General features: G+C 37.6%; 1 long non-coding RNA gene across 1 annotated transcript in view; it reads right to left on the bottom strand.

Moving 5' to 3' along the window:
- Window positions 1–18993, bottom strand: part of LOC140667380 (uncharacterized) — an 87418-nt gene extending 68425 nt beyond the window's left edge. The window contains exons 1-2 of the long non-coding RNA XR_012046997.1: window positions 18022–18993; window positions 3134–3337 (exon numbers count right to left, since the gene is read on the bottom strand). This is a non-coding gene — a long non-coding RNA (uncharacterized lncRNA). The remainder of the gene's footprint in view (window positions 1–3133; window positions 3338–18021) is intronic.
- Window positions 18994–19516: the final 523 nt, after the last annotated feature.

The following is a 19516-nucleotide window of genomic DNA, read 5'->3' as shown; positions in this document are numbered from 1 at the left end:
TTTCATGCGATTGTAATGAAACCTATTTCAGAATCTAATTTAAAATATATTCCATTTATAAATTGTAATAACTATAATGTGGTCTGGCTAGTCGATCGAATAAATGGCAGTTAATCAATATTTCAGTCCGCAATGAAGAAAACACTTTACTGTCATAATAAATAGCTCAATGAATATGTTTAGCAAACAAACTTTGCCAATATCGATAAGTGAGTTGGTAATCAGCTGTTACAAAATTCATACAAATAATCGTGATACAAGTTACGCTTTTCAGGAATTGACATATATATATGAAAATAAATAGGTTGTATAATGAATAAATTGGCAAAAATTTTTATAATTAGATTAGGGGAAAACTAAAAGGACGGAATCAGAAAATGAATATATATATAATATATTTTTGAAACTGAGAAACAAAAGGCTTGCAGGGAGGCCAGAATAGAAACTCATTTAAACTTTTTTTTTAACGGTGATCGGTTAAAGGGTGCGATCGTTCCAGATTATTCGACCGAACGAAATTGGGTATTTCGTTGGAACTTTCAACAGCATTGGTTGTACGAAATATCTCCTATCCCGCTCTCTCTCTTTCTCTCTTTTTTTAATCTTCACCATCAGACGATTGATTTCAAATCAATCCTGTTACGAAATTCAAACGATATCGCTGTGTTGTAATCTCATTGTCATGATGGATATATTCAACGATAAATGGTCGATTGATTAAACACAACTACTGATCGAGTCAGTTTTACAACAATTGTTTCGTGCAAGAGATAAAGAGAAGTCATTTGTTGTAACATGTTGCACTCAATAGTAAGATTTGATCAATCTTACACATATATTCGTTCATATTAGAATGTTATTATAACGATTCTGCTCATAATATTGCACAAGAATGCAGGTATAAATAATAAAAGACTCTCGCAATGGCATTACCAGCTTGCCATCGTTCGCGCAAAGAACAGCGTAACATTACGCTCGCAAATTCGCTCTGCCATTAAGACATTATCTTAAAACTCGTTTTTCCGAGAAAGTCTCAGTTCTTAGTTTAACGCTACGGTGCGCAAGTGAAAGGGACTATAACATCTTATTCTATTTAAGCACTCGTAATAAAAGAAACGGCGCAAGCTCTTCAACGGAAAAACTCTTCAAACAATCGTTGCGACGGATTTAATAACAAACAGTACTACAATACAAAGAAATGTCTTTTACATAGCCAACACGCATATAGTCAATGCTTGCGAAAAATATATACAACGTCCAACAATTGCAAATTTTTTCTTTCTCTCTTGTTTCTTTCATTTTCTAAGCATAGTATTCGACCTTAAATATATCATTGAATATCTGCATTCACTTTAACAGACGATAAACAGACTCTAAAACTCGCGATTAATGTTTAATAGGTGCAAAAATCCAATGTGTTGTTGATTAAAAAAATTTATAATTTATTTTTTTAAGCAATAAAATCAATAATTATTTGCGCGCGCGCTCTCATGATAACATTATATAAATATTTTTTCATTTGATTTTATTTGGTATAGTATCTATAGCTAACGTAACTCTTTCGTGTCTTAAGCATTTTCAATCTTTATCCATTTATAATCTTTATACGTAATTTACGTTATAAATAGAATTGCGAATTCCTGAACATTTAAAAAAACAGTCTTATAAATACGAGTCATTCTCCCGAAATCTACAAATCAACGGAAATCCAAGGCACTTAAATAAGATTGGATTCAGCTTATCTGCTTTATGAGCGACATAAAACTGCGGGTATTCACGTCGGCGCACTCAGGACTTTGAAGACTGATATCAATTAAGATCGATTACGTTCCGTCCTAAAAATCATGATGTTGGACCCTGTCATCGCGGTCGCCGTTGATACGTCGAATCGATCGTAAAATAAAGATTTAGTCAAAAGAGAGTGCCGTGGATGCCGTGGCATCTCCTTCGAGGGTTACTTCGTCCCATCGTAACCGCCCGGTAGGATTCACTACCGGGATGGCGCGCACACACTCGAGCTGTGATACCGCAGGGGCGGATCGGCTCAGCGCTCAACCTGAATACTGATTCTCGACCGACGCATATATTACCACCGCGGATAAAAGACATTTGCATTTTGATGGACTGCGCCGAGTGCATTTGACGTTTCGTATGCATTTCGCTGGGCGCGCACATCTCGACACACTGCTGCTGCGCGCACGCGCGCGCGCGCGTGTGTGTGTGTGTGTGTGTGTAAAAAAAGCTCGGTCTTACCTATATTTATCATCCAATGTTGCACGCCCATGCATATAGCCGTTTGTATTTATCTCGCGCCGCGCGAATCCTTTGAAGATATCTCGACACAATCAACTTGTCGTGACATCATGAATCGCGTATAAAATTGAGCGTTGCGATACATCGTCGGACGGATTGAATCTCATTACGCGTATATGTACTTAAATAAAAAAGAAATTTGAATAAAAAACGAGAGAGAAACAAGTAGTCAAATTAGAAAATATTTTGTACATGTTTTCGAATACGACTCATTATACAGCAGTTGTGAAATGATAAACTAGAAAGTGTATTTTTATCGAGTGTTTTCGTCTATCGTAGGTATTTTATATTCCGCACAGGTTTCGTTACATCGATATCAGAAGCAGAGAGCACTAGTCATGTGTCACTAATTCATGCTTGAATATACATATATGTGAGTGTGAATTCGCATTCACCGCGCAACGCCAAAAGCCTCCCGAACAGCTCCGAAAATCAATTGCCAAAAGTTAGATATCGGGTTCGAGCGCGAAAGCGCGGTACGACCAACGCGGAATTGCACGGACAATGGTGCGAAAGAAGTGGCAAATTGAAAATACCGTCCCACGATCGAGAACAAAATCTGGGAGAACGCTCCGGGGGAGGAGAGAGTTCCGTGCGTTTGCGCGGGATCGGAGTTCGCACAAAACCCATAATACATATCTACCTTATCTTTCGGTTTGACCGCTGATGGCTCCGTCCATGACGGAAAATCCACCCGGTAATAATGACCGGTAACTCACATTTAAACGCGTTCGACCGCCGAGTTCGCTCAACGGAAAATAATAACTCGTCGGCGAAACAGCCGAAATAACACAGAAACTCATTGAAACGAGAAACTCACCATTATCCTCGAGCGCTTCTCTCTCTCGACGGCAATGTGTGTAACACACGATCCCTCGCGCTTGCACTGTCACAGCTGCAGGTTCTTCTTTAAAACAATCGTTCCATCGCATGTAGTCTGATGGTCGTCACACTGCGCACTTGCGCCGACATAGCGGCATTCGTATTCCAACAAACCAGCAACGTTCGACCGTAGGCAACATGTCTGAAAAACAGAAATGTTTTGACTGAAAATATGTCATAAATTAATCAAACATTAAATTTAAATAATTTCTCATTGTTAAACGTCAACATATTTTATCTTATAATATTTTTGAATATAAGCAGGATATCTACTTAAATTCTGTAGAAGAATTCCCTGATTTTCCAGGTTTGTTTAAAATTTTGAAAAAAGTAAAGAGAATATTTTCAAAATTTTAATACAACTTTCTCTAACATAAATTTTTTATCACATATATTTTATAATGTTTTTACTCATACAAAAAAATAGAGAGCCTCTTAAATTTCAAGTGCTAGATTTATAAATGTACTAAAAAACTGAATAACTCGTCTAAGATAAGTATTTTCTCTTGCATAATATTTTCATTTTTTTATCATTAAAAAATATGTACTTCATATTCAATATTATCTTAAAATATTAAATATATAAACAGAAATAAATAAATAAATAAATAGATAAATATGTATATACATATATATTTATAAACAAGTAACTATCAAACTAGGCAATAAAAGCCATGTTACGCGGATGTTAATGCGTAAATTTCTTTTTTTTACGTCATATTATATATACGAATATTATACATATAAGACTATTACATTTTACGAAAGAATATTACAATTATTTTAATATTTTGATGCACAAGCAAGTATGTAATCATTAAAAAACAAAAAATACATAATTTATCATCTTTATAGTATGTACTGAAAAGATCATTAATGTTTTTATACATGAATTTTTGTACATATTGGAACACATACATTTTCCATATATGTATATACAAAATATATAAATGTATTGATATGTGCATTAATTCTTTTGAAATTTATGAACATTTTTGTACCTTTAAAAGAATTAATGACACTTTCTGTACATATATGTATGCACAATTAATTTATTATAGACGAGCGAAGATACGAGCGTCTCACCTCGATACCTACTTATATCCGGCATCTCGAATGATTTAATTTGTTTAATATATTCATAATTTTTGCGTATAGAACATTTTGTACAATTGTTATAAAATTTTCAAACGCTTAAAATCTGATAAAAAAATCATTAGCGAACAAAGCGAACAGAATGAACTTGAGGTCTCAGTTTATTCTAAGTTATTTTTTTTGTTTAATAATTAGAAATATTTATTTAATCTATCAAAAACTTTAGAAATAATAAAAATAAAACGAGACCATTCTCAACAATTAATGAGTTTCCATAAAGTGAGATGCCAGTTTCACACGCACAGCTGACTGTTCACAATTGAGAGCAAAATGATTAAAAAGAAAATTTTCGAAAAAATTTCCTGAATCCTAAAAAATTTCATGAGACTTCCCTGATTTTTCCAGATATCAAAGAAATCCTTGAGAATGCCGTGTTTTCCACGTTTTTCCAGGGAGTAGACACCCTGATAAGTATACATAATTTTTAATATATTGTAAAATATATTTTTTGAAAATAAATTTAGAATGTTTCAAAAATTGCAAAATGAAACTTTCAAAGCGTTTAAACTAGATTCATTAAACGGCATTATATGTATATATACATATACAACTACATACATAGTAGCTTTATAGCAAAGGTATAAGTTTGTTACTCAAAACGTCCAACTTCCCTTCAAACCATCTAAATATGGCATACACGATCCATCAAGTAGAAGGTATGTCGGAATATACGCGCGGTATGTAGAGGGTTTACGAGGGCGCGTGGGGTTCTTCCCCAATACCAATTCATATCCCGTGGATATAATGTGCAACCCAAGGTTCTCCCATGGTGGAGCTGTAGCGAGCATTATCTCCGCTTACAAGTAAATAACCAAGAGAAACTTGAAGCACGAAACAGGAAAATTACTCCTTTGACACGTTGCAGGTTATCGTAGAGGAAAAAGGCTGCGTGTCTGAAGTGCGGTGAGGGGCGAAGGAAATGGGTAGCCGGAGAACGGAGGACTTCCAGGAAAACTTGCGAACCCGAGGGAACGCTTGAGAAGCTTTATAACTTCGACAACCTTAAATCGGCAAAACTGTCGTGCCTCTGGTAGTCGTAGAGCGCGTCCAAGACGGAATGAGGAAAGCAAGAGTAAGGAAGCTAAAGTCAACGGAAAGGACGTCGGATAGACGAGCCGGTCCTTGCCAAGAAAAGGGAATGAAGGGCGCGAAAAGAAAGTAGTTGCACGTACTCCACTTTGAAAGATAGAAAGAGGAGGAACATAGAAGGATGACTATGATTCTCCGCCATTCTCCGTTTTCTTTGATGAGATGACTTGCTCTACAGCTCGCTCGTCCGAGTACTTTGATTACTTCGGTTATATAAAACGACGCCAGCATCCATATTTTCAATCTATGTCTTTTACCATAAAATGGCACGGCCTTAAACATGAATATGTTCGTCGATGAGCTTAAGTGTATTAACAAATAGAATCGTTTTCTTTAACTTTATACACGAGACATGGAATATCTTTTATTGATTTCATTTAAAAGTTTATTTACGAAATAAAAAAACTGTGAAATTCAGCAAAAAGAACCGACGTGATTTTTTTTCCGAAATACGAGTACACATTTGCTTCTCCTGCATATGGTACAACGGACTGTGTGTAATGTAAGTTAATTACATGTTATGATGATACATAGCGCCGCTAGAATAAAACAGATAAAGACTGCACAGCATGTGTAAACTAAACAATATTTCTCTCCATAACTCCACACACATACATACGATACGTATATAAATCATATTTTAATCAAAGTTTTCTAACAATGGCTTATGTGACAAATTACACCGTCGCAAAATCTATCTTATTAAAGAATAATTATAATAATATCATCTATCATATTTTCGCTTTTACTACACAACTTACGCGACTGAGAGAAAGAAAAATGTTAGTCTTTGTATTGTGAATAACATTGAAACACCGTTTGCGACGCGCACGACAATCAAAAAAGTAGAAAAACATTATAATGCTGGTAGAACGGTGCAAGTTCGTGGTCGGGTGTCGAAAAATACCTGCGCCACCCTTCTAGTCTGCGCGACGAAGAGTCGCGTCAGGGGTCGCATCGTCGGCCGAGTCACCCCTAGGCGATTCACTTCTTCCTCCCCCTGTTTTGCCATCCCTCGGAATAAAACTCAGGCTTGCATTTCAGTAAAGAGCCAACCCATCCGCGTGCATGGACAATAGGACCAGACACCCAGCCAGACGCTCTCTCCTCCCTCCCTCCCTCTTCCATCGTTGACAACGCCCTTTCTTTCGCAGCCACGCGTGTCTGCATGCTGCCTGTCTGTCTGTCTGTCTGTGCCTGCATGCATGCGTGCATGCGTGCGTGCGCGTTACCGCCGGCGAACTTCGCCGCGTCTCATCCTCGTTCTCGATGACGGCAACGACGGAGATGGCGTCTGGCTGCTTTTTCCGCGACGATGCTTGTCCGCCCTTCGCGTTAGACGTATACATCCCCGGTACAACGGCGCGGAAAACAATTATCTTTCTCACCGGATGCAAGGCTGCACTTCCCTGTAGACTTTCGACGGCGCGCTCGTAAATCCGTATTAAAAGCGACGTAAATCGTCGCGGGATCGAACGTCTCCTATGTAGACATGCGTAATGTAATTAACTTTCTTACGGTCCAAATCTCATTAAAGATTCCGAGATCTTGATTAAAAAATAAGATTTATTTTTTTTCTATGTAAACATGTCTTGGAGCATTAAATCAGCATAAAGATCGCATCAGATTTCAATAATAAATTATTTATCGCTAAATGCTCCTACTGTATCGAGAATATAAGCCGAGATGTTTCACGACCCAACAGTCAAAGATGTTTCGCTTCCGGACGGCGTAGGTAACTCTATTCATACATTGTTGTCCGCGTACCTCCCTGCAACTACGTCGTGCAAAGTGACGAAGAGCATTTATCGAAGTACCGGCATTCACACCCTCGGCAAATAACGCGCGAAAAGTACGAAACTGGAAGCCAACGGGCCTCTTTGTTTTCGGCCACGTTCTCCGTCTACCTCTTCTTCTTCTTTCGACAGCTATGGTTATCGTCATAGTCGATGACTATGTGCACTCGTTCAAAACGAAATGGTTCTCTCGTTTGTATTTTATTTCTTGTACCTTCATAGCGCTCGTACACATCTCGTTCCAAAGTATATCACGTTATAACGTGGCACCGTTTAATAATAATATTGTATTAAATCTACATATATGTACGACCCTGGATCTTCATCTTCCGTAAACGAGCCTAGACCACGAGGGTGGCTGCCAGACAAACATCGTGTCAACCGTGAAAAGTTTCGCACTGAGGAATGTTTTTCTCCTACCGTAAAACAAAAATCCGCTTTACCGCGGTTCACCTCTGTTGCCGCATTTCTGTCAACGTCATCGCTTTTTTTGATCTCTCGTTGATGAGAACTTCCAGTCTCGATGTACACAGTTAAAATAATTTTTTTTTTTCGAGCCGCCGAGTATCATATATCTCAGATATTTAATTCAATTGTAATTCAAAAATAGAAAAATATTTAAACTTTTTTGTAAAGGTACAATATATTTACTTTACCGATCATATAATCAAAGATGCAAGTAAATCAATAATTATTATTTACATTAAAAAGAAAGAACAGACGTTATATATATAATGTATGTACTAACTTAAACATATACATTTGAATTTCAAAGTTTGAACATGATCGGACCCTTGTATTAATGTGAAAGTGTTGGATCCTTCTCTTTATCATCTTGAGAATTTACCGAATGTAATAATGATTCCAAGCATCATGGGCCATCATGTCGCGGGATCTATCACCGAGGATTTGGTGGTACGCTGTCAGAGAAGCTCTATAATACCCAAGTTACAACACCCTTGCGCTCACCTCTGACCGTCTCCCCTTAACAACAGTTCAATTAGTTCCGGCTTAACGGCTCTCAGTTCCGGTGACTCGTGACCGGAATCTCGGACAATTATTCCGCGGACGGAAATGGAACAGTTCAAATTTCTGCTTCTCTCTCTTCCTCCTCTTCTCGCCAGCGTCGTAGATAGAAGTAGAGTGAACAAATCTTTTCACACGTGAAAGTGAGAACAGTTTTTTATTGCAGTATGTGACGTAAGTTACTTCTTTTAAAAGAGATCTTTTCCTCGCAGAACAGATCGTAATGGGTTTTCGATAATTAAGGTTATATTTATTGACTCAAAGACGTCAAAGTATATTTTTAAGTTTGTGATCTATACATCTGCAATGTACAATATATACATAAGTAATACTTATCACTCATAGAGCTCTTGTATCGATTATTAAAAAATAGAAATTTACAAAGAGTCGCTAAAATATACACTTAATATCTTTCAAAATGTTTATTCTCGTTCTTTTCTGGAAAAGAATTAAAAAATATATTTGAAGAAGGTTCAAATTTATAAAAAAACGCAGATTAAACAAATTATTAAGTCACCTGAAAGCTAACGTGTTTGCAAAAGGTAGCTCAATCAAGTAAAGTTAAAGAGAAGGAAAGTGGACCGAAGATCAGAGGAGAAGGAAAAAAAAGAACATGGAGATTGTAAAATCAAGTATCCCGAAAGAACTACAGCGGAGAACTGGAGCAATAGTCAAACGCGCTTTAATGTGTTTGCCCGCGAAAGTGCCTACCCGGAAACGTCTAGGAAATGAAATAGCGTTGCGTACGTAAACGAACTGTCAGAGCACTGGCGAGTAAATAACTAACTTTCTTCACCGAGCCGTCGTACCGCCTTAAGCCGTTACGGAGAGCTCATTACGAGCACGACATGCCCCGCGTTTTCGTGAAGTTTCTACGATAAGAAAGACAGCGCCGTAATTACGCTATGTCTGCGCTTCGCAGATCGCTGAATAAACCGAAATCTGCACGTAATATTTACAGCGATGAATCCGGTAAGTGCTAATTTCGAAGAATCATGATTGAAAGGTATCATTTTAACAATGGATGTCGTTGAATGGTTACGCGCGTATATATATTAGAACAGATATTTCGATGATATTTTTATATTGCATAACACAATTTTGTACCAAAGAAGAAAAATCATATGATGGAAAGGAAACGGTGAACGGATCCGGAGGAAATTGCTGCCAATCAGATCTTCACAAGCTCAAGAAAGACAAAGATTTATGAAAGAAGCGTGAACTCGTTTTACTCAAATCCAGCGAAATTGGTCTTAACGTAGGAAATAAAGTATAGAGATAAAACCCATGTACAGAAATATAATCAAAGTTGCGTATTAAATACGTATTATATTAAACTAAAATTAATTACCTTATGAAAATATAATGTCACGAATTCTTGATAATTCGCAAGATTATTGCAATTTACTATATTATTTTAAAAATTGTCAAACAAATATTTTAGGAATCTTTATTCTGCAGATATATATATATATATATATATAAAACATAGCTAATTTAATATAATAAAATGAACTCGCTGAATATAAATCGATTTTGTGATAACATTGAAAAGCTATTATTTTTAAACAGGAATAAAATTCGTTATGCGTGTATGTGTGTGAATAAAAAATTTTTACGCAGTGACTGTGCATACTAACATTGAGAAAAATAATCTTTTACTATGTAAATGCATATTTTTGAACGATATTTTTTCATACGTTGATGCATATTCATTAAAGCATTGACTTCGTCGTTAGATTCAATATCCTATTTCCATAGAATATGCTATCGATAAAAAGTGTAGACACACTCTACATGTTTTTCCATCAGAAACAAAGTGCATTAATGAACTCCATCTGTAAATACATTCGATCGAATCTGAAAAAATTCGATAACAGTGCAGTGCATCAATACGAAAACTAAATGCTTAGAAAGAATGAAAGAAATAGCGATTATTGATTAATGTGTAGAAAAAAAAAAACAAAAAAGTATAATTATTAAAAGCTTAATTCGACATGCCAAATTGGAAAATAATGATTGTTATTTGATAATTGTTAAGAGATACGAGTAATAGCAAGTGATTACGTCTCTGTTTCTGTCTCGTTTTTAATTAATTAACAAAAACTTATTCACTTCATATTTATTTCATGTTCAACATTTCGTATGACAAATAATTAATTAATTAAGAGAATACGAACATACATTACCTAATGGTATCTGTGGTAACGTCAAATTTGTAAAAACGCATTTCCAATTTATACGTACATATATATAACGAATATATGACATATTGTATCAAAAGAGAGATATTTGTTTAGATGTAAACGACAGATGCATGATATCAGATGGAATGGCGTGCCCGTGGGATGTGCGAGTTTTCTCAACTGGGAAGCTGAAGACAGAATTCAAAATAGTCAACTCTGTTGCAAGCGCTAGTCTGAAGAGAGGGTGAAAGACGAAGAGGGCATTATGGACGGGTCGAAACGGGGATGGATGGCTTATGGATTTCCCTTTTCCCCTCTCTCAAACTTTCACGCGGTAACCTTTCGTATAAAAGGTTGGGTTAGTGTCAGGACAGTTAGGTCGTCGACGTGACCCGAGAGTTCGCCTGGAACAACCTCCATTTGTACGAGGAATTACATTCGCGAAGGAAGAAAAAAATATTTCAATGCCCGTCGCTCCCTTCTGTCTCTGTTCATCAAAAGAAAGTTGAGGATTCGAAAATAACAAATCGTAGCGTTTCAGTGGATATTGCGAAGGATGAACAATAACATCAGATGTTTCTATAACGTTTCCCTGTACCTGTTAAAGCGCACTGTAATTCAACAAGAATAGGTTAGACAAGTATTTCCTAAAAGTCCCTCGTTATTGGTCATAAAAGTATCGTGCAATAAAACTAAAGGATGATCGATCGCGGTCAACGGTGATACATTAAAAGTGTGCACAATAAAGATAAACACGTCAAAGGACATAAGAATGATATTCCAATGTGAGCCATCTTATTATCGTTAACTGTACCACACGTCTCGCGGCAACGTGAAAAATGATTACGATATCGAGATGAGGAGTCACAAAAACGACTATGTCACGGACAATCAGTCGTCACTGCTGCATGTATCGCCAACCATCATGGTATAAATGTATTGGCCGAGAAGAAAACGGTTTCCCATTTCTCCATCGGTGACGAGTAGAAATGTAGTTCTATTACATACGTTGAATGATGACGCACATTTGTCGGCAAAGAAGATAATGTAATTCTAGTTGTCGTCCGCATGCATCGATTCTTCATTTGCATGTAATCTACTTCGTTCATATTACTCTTCGTTTTGATGGCACTGCTCGCATCCGTTACATTGTTATTTAACAAGATTCATTTTATAATAACTGTCCTTGTTTTCCCCTCTTTAATAAAAATCATTAATCATATATGCATTGGTCTACAAACAAAATATGATTAAACTAATTTAAAAAAAGAATAAATTTTCGATAATTTTTTAAACCTATCCATTTTTTACGTTTGATATAAATTTGTTTTCTCTTCCATCTAATTTTAATGATTTCTTTCTCAGAGAATACATTCATAATATTTTCCAAAAAAAAAAAAAAAAAAAAAAAAATCTAAGAAAGCAACCGTTTAAAGATCAAGCTTGGATAGTATCGATCGTCAATCGTCTCTGTCTGGCAAACCGCCTCGCAATATATTTGGATTACCCGCATATTGCACCGACGTAACAGCCTGCATTCGCAGAAGGCATTACGCCCTTTTATCCACAATGTCCCATAACCACGCGATGTGCGGGAATTAGGGCTGATCGACGACTGTAGGGATTTCAAGGTATTCGTACACGCGTGCGATCGAAAGAGCGGTTTAAGCCGTCAGGACACCATCGTATCTTCTGTCGCGCTGACGCCGGCGCCGTGATCCTCTTGGGGGCCCTCACAACCCCTGACTCACGGCACCCCTGGCGCGATTTTTAATGACCGCCGTGAAGATCATATTGTTCGCGATGAAAGTAGGTTCAAGGTAAATGTCCACGTGGAATATGATTTATGAATGAGAGAGGGAAGTACGACGGCACGCTAGCTATTGCAAGCAAAAAAGAGCGCACGATTCACGATTTATCACATCACGCCAAATGTAAGCTGTACGTATATTTATTAGCGGACAATACGCGCTAAACATAAACGAAGGCACGCTCGCGCGCACGTTATCGCACGAAACAAACTCGCAGCCTGTCACAGTTGACAACATTATTAAGTTATTCACCCTTTTCGATATTTAATCTTTCTCCTGTGCCGAAGAGAAATCAGGTACAATAAAAAGAAAAAGAAATGATATATCCCAACACAGCGGGTAACCGACCGGAACATAACTTCGCATACTTTAAAACGTAAATTTTATATATATATATATATATATGTATACACATACATACACACACACGCATATATATAGAGTAATTCTGGGGATAATAACCGGGAGAAATGGGACGAAAAAATGTAGAGAATTATTTATCAGATGATGATCTTCTTTACGTTTTTATTATTTATTAGAAGTCTAATTTCTTTTATTAATTAAGAGAAAAAATTAAAGTTTATATTCAAATTAATTTTGTAGTTTTAATCATAAAAGTTCTCAGTTAAGAATAATAGGAAAAAATTATCCTCCGACTCTTACCATATAATGTACTTTACAGAAATTTTTCCGAAAATGAAGATTGATCCACAACTGTATCGCGATCTCTCATTTGTCTTGGAATTCTGGTAATTAGATCATTTCCCGACTGACCGAACCTTGAAATTATACGCGTATATGATGTATGAACTTTATGTCACCGACATCGATATTAATCGCTCGTCCCTTCTTATATCAGAGTGGTCAAAAGAAATATCGCCGAGCGTGCAGATAAATGGCGTGTTTTGGCTGATGTATATATACCACGACTACTTTTTCTCGCACCCTTACATCTGTAAATCTGCTTGTTCGCCGAAGGTGAACGAGTGCGCGATCGAGATTAACCCCAACGCAGCCCTCGGGTCAAAAGAACGCCCTGCATCCCGTCGCGTTCGTGGGGCATGCCATATTTTATAGTATCAATCATAGCGCGCAATAAACGAACTCGCGAAGGTGGCGGGGGGCGGGGGAGAGGGGCGAGAGGGGGACAGGAGATTGGGTTGCTAAGATACAGAACCGGTTAATGGGACTATTACGTCTAGACCGACAATCGTGGGGGCCAAGGAAGCCGGCAGGGGTAGCGCGAGCAGGATGAAATACACTCTCTGAGGTAGGGGATGATGTCGTCGCAACGTGCTACCAGCTGTGACTTATGACGTATCACGGCGCACGGGCAACACCAACGTAGCCCCGTGGGTAAGCTTCAAAACTGAGCTACGCGTTCAATAAGTCATGATTTATCGGAAGGCACGCCACACTGCCAGGCCTTAAATTGTTTTTGTCGTCATAATACCGCCAGTTTGTCGGCATGTAGTGTAAAGAAACGTATGTATGACAGTTTAAGAGAGTTCACTCACACAACAATGGCTATTATTAACTTTCTAATATGAATTATGATACGTACATGCAATTTTTAACGCATTTCCGAAGAAATATACAACTATTAGGGAATATATTAGATTAGTCACTCTTTTAATTTAGATGGTAAAAAAATTTATAATTATTCTTGAACTCATCAAAAGTCATATGTATTATATGACACGAGTCACAAAACCAACAACTATTTTTGGAATTTGTTTTAACCGGCGATAATCGGGTGTCGAAAACCGCGACCGAAAAACAAAGAGAAAAACTTAATCCACCAGCGGTATGAAAAAAAAAAAAAAAAAAAAAAAAAAACTATTTTGTTTTACTCTCGTATATACGGCGATCTTTGTGAGCGGATTAAATCTGCGCCGAGAATCTGCACGGCTGGCAGTCGCCACCGTTGCCGTTGAAACGCAGGGAGATGAGAAATAAAAACGGTAACGATGCCGGGGATATTATCGACAGATTAAACCGCCGTTCATTTGCACGTCTGCTGTTTGAAAAGTAATTACCTCGTTGTCATCGACAGACCGCCATCGAACCGCGCGGTGACTCAACAGCTGCGAGGGCGAACCTCTTCATTATTTTCCAATACCTGTGCACTCGGTACGATATATATGGGAGTAGGAGTACCGGTTTCATGTGTATGAGCGAGTTTACGAGTGGAATGCAACGACAGTCCGGAAACTGGTGCAACAATTGTACTTTGTTCTACTCCTATTAAATAAACTTTCTCGTCGATTGCTTCCCTCTCTCTCCTTCTCCTTTTTGATCTAGTCAAACTTTTCTAGTAATAGATATCTAAAGACACTAATGGAAGAAGCATAAATATATGTGTAATTCAGATTTTATTTATTTATTCCAAAATAACAGCACATATGCTCATTCGAGAATTAATGCAGTTAGAAAAAAAGCTTACAGAAATTTTTACAGATAAATTAATTAATGAATTTATTTATTTATTCCAAAATAACAGTATACATATTCTTATTCGAGAATTAATGCAGTTAGAAAAAAGGTTACAGAAAATTTTACAAATTAATTAATGAATAATAATTAACAAAATAAATGATATTGCAAAATTCTTAAACTGTAAAAAAAAACAGAACAAATGTGCAAGGAGTAGTTTAACTAACTTTTGTGACATTATTCTGTCTAAAATTATGAAACTTGTATAAAATGCATTAAGCTAGAGATGCACCAAGTATAAAATACTGTATGTTTAAACATACGTTTCTATACGCTACTTATATTACAATTATATTTAAATCTCAACTTTTCTATGTTTTTTAAATACTTTTTTTGTCCTCATATTCTTTCTACATTTCTCCTGCTCTTTCTCTCCATCTTTCCTCCCTTTCTCCTTCCCCTCTTTGTCTCCCTCTCACAAGTAAACATTTCAAGCGACTTTGAAGTCGTTCACTGGTTAAATAGCCCCGCAACCAAAGCAATTCCGTGTTGGAGTATTTCGAATCAAAACACCCTCGAACTGTATTTAGAAGTGATTGTCTGTTTGAGCTTTGGAGATTGCCGGCTTCCCGATTGTTATTGGCTTGCAAAAACAAAGAGAGAACGCTAGTCAAAAACGTTATTGATTATGAAACAGGTACTTTGATCGGAATGCTACCAATAAGTAAAAAACGTGTATGTGTGTGTGTGTATACAGTGTAATGTACTAAATTCGTTCTATATAGGTATTCTATCTGAATATATATTTTCAATGTATAAATGTATTTTCTCTGTAATTTCATGCCTAAGTTGTTTTGATCGCGCGACTTATTGTTAATAATTAAGTTAACGGACTACTTCACCACATTTTCATACAAGACGCGAAAATAAACTCGACATCATTGAATGCAAGAAATCACAATTTGATCTTTGAGAAGGTGAAAAGAGACACTTAACGAGCTTGCGATTGGAACCGTAATTGTGGATCGAGTTTACAATTCGCGACCGAATGTCACATTTAATCCTCGGTAAGACTCCAGGATGCATAAATTCCCAAAGAGCCTGCAAAACTTACCTTTCACCTATTACATTAAGCTTTTTTTAGTCACATTAATAATTTAAATTTTTAACTATGCAGAAGAAGGCTGATTTGCGTAAAACATGTTCGCGGATAGGATTTTGCAAGAATCCGATTTATCTTGAAAAAAAAAACAAAAAAAAAAACCAAAAGCAATTCGAACAGAAATCGAAGCTCAGCCTTGATTACCAGCGTGACTAACGAGACTTCGTTCTTCCTCGGGAACGAGAAGAGTCGTTCATTCGGTCGTCCGTTCACTCGGACCTATCTACCGAGAATCGATTTAGCAACAGTAGCGTGGTCGCCGTGCCACGCCGATTCCCCAACAATGAGAGATCGATTTAACATTTGTAATCGGGCGAGCGCCGCCGTGTCAACCTCTATTCCCTGAGTTCGTCCTATTCGCTCTTAAAAAAAAGGGCTAGAATAGCGACCGAAAAAGGAAACCGAGATCATTTTACCTGACATGTAATTGTTGAAGTAAGAAGTCAGATCGCGAAAGCGAATGGAAAAAAGAGACGGAGAGAGACGACAGATCGACGAATTATGCACGTGGAATGATAAAATTTGTTACGGATACTAAAAGAAATGCACAAGAATAATTTTGAAAATATTTGTGGAAAACCGGTTCGAGTTACATTTAAAAAATGAGAAATATTCTCATATCTATAAATTATTCTATTTGTATTTTATGCATTCAATGAGAAAAAAAATGCGCATTTATACGTTAAGAGAAAGTACGTTTATTGAAATGAAAGGATTATACGTTTTCCGGGGTGTTGTAGAACGTGATATTGCATATGACGCGGCATAACTATATGTTCTTCATTGATTCAAAATATAACTAGTTATGCGTACACACAGATTACGCGTGCGAGAATGTTGCGAAGGATAAGCATGGGCAGGGAACATGAGAACAAATATTTGTCGTGATATATTAGAGACGCTATATATCGCGAGTAGGTCATTTCGAGACTACGATACAACGTACACATACGCTGGAGTATAAACGCACACATATAGGAACGTAATAGAAGCTTCATATGTAACTTGATACTCTACGTACACGCTGTCTCTTGCACGCACAGGATAACGACGTGAGATGCGCTGTTAAAAGATAGAGTGTAGAACGCGTTCGTCTCACAGCTCATAAAACTTCTCAGAATCCCGCCACATTAAATCTGACATATGCATGAAAATGCACCGCTAAAGAGATGGACTATTTAATACACAGATATGTATATGTATGTATATTATGTGCAACCAGTAGGATAAATATACCAAAAAAATCTCATATTCCTCTCGTATTTGAAATATACATTACAACAATACATTTTCTCGCACCATGTGTGTCGAAAATATTATTCGAACAGATACGATAAACGATCAACAACGGAAATTTATATTGTATTTATACATACGCGAAATATCATCACAACAGCTTTTATGTAAACATTTAATCAGAATCGGTATAACGGAAATAAATTAACAGAAATTATTTAAAATCGTGAAACGGGAATTGTTTTATTTCGCTCTTTCTGTTCATGGTATTCATAGGTGTGAAATAATAAACATTACCAACAAACATACATATATATATATATATGCATATGAAGAACAATATAAACATTAGCCAAAATGTCGCTGTATGAAAGCGAGTACCAATCTATGCCCGCAAGCGCAATGCGACATTTCATAAATAAAGTTAACAAGAGAATTATTATACCCTCGATTACTAAATAAGAAGATAACCGATGCATACATTTATGGTAATTTATTTCATCTCTTTATCGAATTTATTATATAATTCCATTATAAAAATATCTGAATTATATAAATATTCCTATACAAAAAATTGCAAAAATATTCCCCATGTATCAATATTTTATTTTATTATTCACAATTTTGCAGCATCGGGTAAAATAAATTAAAATTTACCGACTGTATAATATATTAACAATTTTCATTCATCATATATAAAAAAATTAACTTTGCATCGTATATAAAAAATAATACATCAATGATGAACGTTCCATTTTTTAAAATAAAAAGACGTAGTATTACAATCATTCATCATAAAAGTGGCAAAAATTGCTACTCATTCTCATATACCTGCTCGAGAAAAACAACTTTCATCTGTTATATAAACAAATAATTTTGCGATTGTTGTTATACATATATGAGGCTCTGTGTCGACCTTGAAGCCTTACTTCGATCGATCTCGCGTTCCCGCTGCCCTGACTTGGAGCACGAGCTGCTGAGTGTTCCTACTGCCTTGTCGTTCAATCGTACACTCACTGCCAATGTTGACGAATCAGGAGAAGTACGTCGAAGATGCTGACGCAATCGGTTCGCCGGGCTCGCGTCCTCTTCGAATCTGCCGCCACCCGCGCGCGAGTTCGTTTTCCACTCGGAACACACGCGTTCGAATCACACGCTTAATTCTTGGAGTCCTTACACCGTCACGTAAACACAAGCGCGCATGAAAACACGTCGATATGTGTCATCGGTCGTCGGGACAAGCGACGATATTTTGTCGCGAAAGAGATTTCGTTGACAGAATCGAGGCACGCGACTCGCGAAAGATCGTACATGCCGACTGGCAATCGTCATCGAGTGTGCATCACCGGCTTCCTTTCGTCTCCGACACCCGATACACTTCATACTTTCTCCATTAGGTTCTCGTCGCGCAATATCTCGATGCAATAATCCACACGCGCAACTTCACTCGAATCGCCGCGAATCACGAGCAATGACGTCGGTCCAACGAGAGTGATCAACCTCGATGCGTCTCTCCCCCGCGGCGCTACGTCGCTCCACGTCCACATGTGACCGCACGAAACTGGGGCACATTTGCGCGCACGTCTCTACCCCACTCTCGCGTGTCTTTCTCTCGCTTCGAGAAACGGAACGACGGCGAGACGCGGCGCACAGCGACGTTATACCCCGCGAGCGCGAAAAAACTGTAAACGACGCCGTAAAGCTCTCACGACAACCGAGAGCGTCGTGGAGCGAAAAAGCGCGAAGTCCCTACACTCGCGAATCGGCCCGGTAACTGAGTCGAGCAGCGTACACGGGTAGTGCGGGTGGAGGGGGCGCGCGAGGCCGACCCCGAGAGGGGGAAAGCCGAAGATACACCCATGCCACGCGCATGCGTCGCTCCGTCTCGCTTCTCGCTCGCTGCTCTCCGTCACTCTGTCCATCTCCTCTGCCCGTCTCCTTTTCTTTCTCCTCTTTCTCTCTCTCTCTCTCTCTCTCTCTCTCTCTCTCTGTCTCTCATTTATTCTTTCCTTATCTATATCTTCCGCATCTGTCTGCTTCTCGCTGAATCCATTCGCGTTACTTTCCCTCTCCTTCGCATTCTTTCCTCTTCCGTAGCTTTTCTCGTTGCTTCGCGCGTTTCTCTTGTGCCTTTTTTTCCATGCCAAATTTTCTCATTCTTTCTTTACGTCGTGTCTGTCTTTTCGTTGTTTTTTTCTCTCATCTTTCTCGTACATTCACTATTTTTTTTCTCTCATACTTTATTCTCTTATTCTATTTATACACTTGATGTTACACGGCACGCTTGAAGATAACTACTTCCGGGTCAATGCATCGCGTTTAAGAAAAAGAAAGAGAGGGTGGGAGAGGCATTCGCACATATTAGCTATCTTCATACGTGAAGATATTCGTGATGCACCGAGTGTATCTTTTGTGGTTTTCTTT

This window comes from Anoplolepis gracilipes, chromosome 1, assembly GCF_047496725.1.
Source record: "Anoplolepis gracilipes chromosome 1, ASM4749672v1, whole genome shotgun sequence".
NCBI classification, from domain to species: domain Eukaryota; kingdom Metazoa; phylum Arthropoda; class Insecta; order Hymenoptera; family Formicidae; genus Anoplolepis; species Anoplolepis gracilipes.
Note: the sequence above shows the minus strand (reverse complement) of the source record. Positions and strands in the feature narration are given on the sequence as shown.